We start from the raw sequence: 4,772 nt of genomic DNA, 5'->3' as shown, positions 1-4,772 counted from the left end.
GATGTCCAATACAAAAATAAACACATTGTCACACATAGGCACGTCTTTATATTCTCATTTCACATATCGTACGTAATTAATCACATACGTAACAGATAATTGCATACTTATCAGATATCGCATGTTGAACATTTACTAAGTAATTATATACTCACATCATGTTCATATTTCACATAGACACTCGTAGGCAAAATTGAATGCACATAAACAACTTTTCATGGTTCATTTGTTTATGTATGTGCATTATAACAAAACAAACTTGTTGTACACATTAGTGTAACAATTCATATCTCATATTCAAATCATATGTGGTATTTCCTTTAGCGTAACATATCATGTTGGTCAAGCATAGCAGCATATCTCATACACAGGCCATGGTATTATTTCCCTCGGGCTAGGGCTTCATGACCATAAGCCACAGTATTATATCCCCTGGGCGAGGGCCTCCACTAAGGATACCACAATTATGTTCAAGGAGAATCTAGGAAATCATTCATTTATACCAAACATAGCATTATACTTAATACAGAGATTCACAAGTATGCATACACCAGAGAGCATACGTACTCCAAAGGTTTACCATGCAAGCAATTTACAAATTATAGCACATGACTGTTCATACCGAAACAATTAAGCATATTCTTGATGCTTCCAGATTTATATTTATCACGTGAATGCATCCTAGATCTTTTCTAGACGCTTATTGCTCTCTTGGACAAGTGTGTGAGTTATTAACTCGTGCTCTGATACCACTCTGTCACGACCCAAACCCGCCCCTATGGGTTAAGGCCATAACCGGCCAGTAATCACGAGATTACCTACGGCCTCAAACCAAATAAGATAAGACTCATCAGAGTAAAAGGGGCCAAACGGAAGCAAATTTAAAACTTTGTCCATAGAGTTGTGCTTATATGCACGTCATAACATTCCAGACATATGTACGTTAATAACTCACGACAGAAACATAGTGACATAAGTTCTGTGCAAATAGGATCATTCAAGACTAAGTCAACCCATCATAGCTATGTATAGATATACACAAAGTCCTCGCTAACATGACAAAATATAAATACATAACAAAAGGGCGAAGACGGGTCTCGTACGTGAGACACAAGGGCTGACTCTCCAAAACCTTTGTTGCTCCTCACAGACTTCACTAGAGCTGGGTTTGGACTTCTCTTGGCTCACCTACAAGAACATGAATGAGCGTGAGCGAAAGCCCAGTGAATAATACCAAATCAAACACAGAAGTCACATAACAATGTAGAACAACATGTTCCAAACGGCCTTGGGCCCAATTCATATTTCTATTTAACAGATATATATAACTATACGAAATGCAAATCAAGTGACTGTAGTTCCAAACATTCTGGCCTTTGGCCCATTCAGATTTCCATTCATGTCAAAACGGCCTTCGGCCCGTTCATTTACGTCAAAACGGCCTTCGGCCCATTCATTTCTATCAAGATGGCCTTCGGCCCATTCGTTTACGTCAAAATGGCCTTTGGCCCATACATTTATGTCAAAACGGCCTTCGGCCCACTCATTCATGTCAAAACGACCTTAGGTCCATTCATATATGTCAAAACGACCTTCGGTCCACTCATTTCTATCAAAACGACCTTCGGTCCATTCATTTCTGTCAAAACGGCCTTCGACCCACTCATTCATGTCAAAACGACCTTCGGTCCACTCATTTCTATCAAAACGACCTTCGGCCCATTCATTTCTGTCAAAACGGCCTTCAGCCCACTCATTCATGTCAAAACGACCTTCGGTCCACTCATTTCTATCAAAACGACCTTCGGTCCATTCATTTCTGTCAAAACGGCCTTCGGCCCACTCATTCATGTCAAAACGACCTTCGGTCCACTCATTTCTATCAAAACGACCTTCGCTCCATTCATTTCTGTCAAAATGGCCTTCGGTCTATTTATGTTTATCAAAACGACCTTGGGTCCATTTATATTTATTCATATCAGACTTACGTCCATAATCCCAATTAGCAATTCATAAAGCTTATAAGGGAATAGACAATTGGACATTCCCAAGCATTCAAATATCGATATTACTCACAGTGATCGGCTTGTGGATTTGCCCTGGAGCTTGACCCTACACGTTTCATGAACACAAAAGGGTCATTAACAGTTCAATCCGTTCTTTAATTCACATATTCCTCTTTAAGCTTTATTATTATCTCATTAACTCATTTACAATGCTTAACACATGCCTAAGAGTGCTTGCAAGTGAAAGAGAACGGAAAACAGAACACAAAATGTAAAAACAGGATTTCAGAAAATAGGGTCCCCGCTCGAGCGTGGACTTCCCCGCTCGAGCGGACCCTTAGGTCTGCGAAAGTACTGGTTGCCTTCTATTCCAACTCGAGCGTGAACTCGGCCGCTCGAGCGGACTGCTTGTCTACATAGCTCCCCGCTCGAGCATTAACTTCCCCGCTCGAGCGGGAACCATGTCTGCAGAAAATGCTGGGAGCTCGATTTATCCGCTCGAGCGGCACTTCACCCGCTCGAGCGGACATCGAAAATCTGGGTTTTCCAGATTGAGTTCTTGAGCTTCATCTCGACATTCAAAGGCTCTAAATGCATGATTTCGGTCCAAACTTCACATAATCATGTACCAACATGGTACAAACATAGAATTACAACATATTGAAGCTTAATTTCATAATTTATCTACATGCATGGCTCATTTTCCACCAACTCATTACCAATGTAACCATTTCATGCATTCAAAGCTTCTACTTCCATGGATCGTACATGCATGTGACAGATAACCTTCATTCTCGTCTCATATGATGAAAAGATGGTCAAATACATGGATTTCAACCAAAATTGCAACATGAGTCATGTAATTCAAGCTCAATTATGCAAATTCAAAACAATACATACATGCATGCATATATAGTCTTCAAATTCATCAAAACCAACTCCTTTCATGGTCTAGATCACAAATTAATCTTCAATTCATGAAATCACAACTCAAATTCATGAGTTAGGGGTTGGTTACTCACCTAGGAGCTTTATTCTTCCAAACTCTAGTCAATTCTTGACTTAAATCTTCAAATTCCCAAGCTAGAGCCAAAAATTGCTCAAGTCTCTTCCTTTCTCTCTCTATAGCCGGCCTCTCTCTCACTCTCAATTGTCTAACTCAGATTTTGAGTTTTAAGAGAGCTAAAGGAGAGTGCAATGCAAATATACAACAAGCCCCACTAACAAATATTTTAATATAAAGTAATGGGGTACTTAATTTATCAATTTAATCAGTTTAAATTGACCATAATCAATTTTCAATTAAATTTCACTGTAGGCTCTAAAAATTATGTCAACCACAATGGCGTAATCAATTTCGAGTCCTGTGGCCGATAAGGCCCTCAATTTAATTCCAAAGCAGATTATTCAAACAGATATTCCTACGGTGGACAGATAGAATTCTAGAATCACATATATCGCATAATGGCACACCAAATCATATCAAGCATATAATCAAATTCATATTAAGGGCCAATTAACGCATTATGGAACAGGGGTATCACAGCTTATTCCCAAATTAGGCAATCTAGCCTATACTTGCTTGCTGTGCGCATAACATAGTAATTCTAGGCTAATAACCGGAATAAGTACACATAACGTTTTCAAAAACGGATATCATGGTTAGTAGAGGCCGATCTTCGGATCGGGCGAGAGGGGGTGCTCATAGCTGACCTTCCCCAATCGTATCCAAGTTCCCGAGCCGAGGCAACTTTGGTGATGACGGACACGTGGCCATTGGCACTGAGTCAAGGTTTTCTAAATTCCCCCAAAAATAAAATATTTAGGTGGCGACTCTGTATCTGGCAAAGCAGTCCATGTTTGGCACTTCTTTTCAAAAATCTGTTTCTCCAAACGATTTGCCAGATTTGGACTCTTTGGTTTAGATTAAGAACCGTGACACAAAATCGAGTCCGAACTATAGTGTGGCCCACGAGCGCGTCTACAGTTTCTGGTGACTCCGCTGGGGATGTTAGAGAACTTGACTCGAACTCGTGATATCCTGTTTTGATTTCATTTATGTGTTTCTTTGCATTGCATGTGCATTGGTGCGCCTAGGAACACAGTGTTTGCCATCTGCCATTCCTGAACGGTTTGCCGGAGGCTTGTCTTGTCAAGACATGACCACAAGGCTGACCGGTTATGGGCTCTGACAGTATGGGAACACAAACCCTGGTTTTACCGGGGCACCCTTTTTGACCATTCGACCTAGTGCATATTCGGAAATTATAGTGACCATTCCAAGCTAGGACAGGTTGCTTACCGGATTATAGGTTGTTTGAAACTACTGTGTGCATAGTGAAACCCTAGCTCCTGACAAAATAGGACAAGGAAACCCTACCCCTCTGTAGGGGTGTTTTGGATCTCTTTACTTGCTATGTGCTTTAGAGTGTATCTCTACAGGAACGTACACACCAGTTTGCAAGTCTGGGTATCAGGCCTGTGGGCATCAGCATCAGTATTTGGGGAATCAGTTTTACCTGAGGGTATCAGTTTTGGGACAGATATTCGGGGAACAGTGATCAGTATTGAGCACAATCATTCCGCTATGCTCATATCCGTCCCAGTAAAATTGAGCTGAGATGCTGTCTGTTTTCTCTTTTGCTAGGTAGTCCTGGAACCATAGCTTCAGAAGGCTCCGATATCCCCGGGGTACATTGGACTAGTGTTGATAGACTTTGTTAGGTCAGAAATTCAATTCAAGGGCAACCAGTGTTCTTTCGTCGA

This window comes from Camellia sinensis, chromosome 12, assembly GCF_055761805.1.
Source record: "Camellia sinensis isolate YWXY chromosome 12, ASM5576180v1, whole genome shotgun sequence".
In the NCBI taxonomy this organism is placed as follows: Eukaryota; Viridiplantae; Streptophyta; class Magnoliopsida; order Ericales; family Theaceae; genus Camellia; species Camellia sinensis.
Note: the sequence above shows the minus strand (reverse complement) of the source record.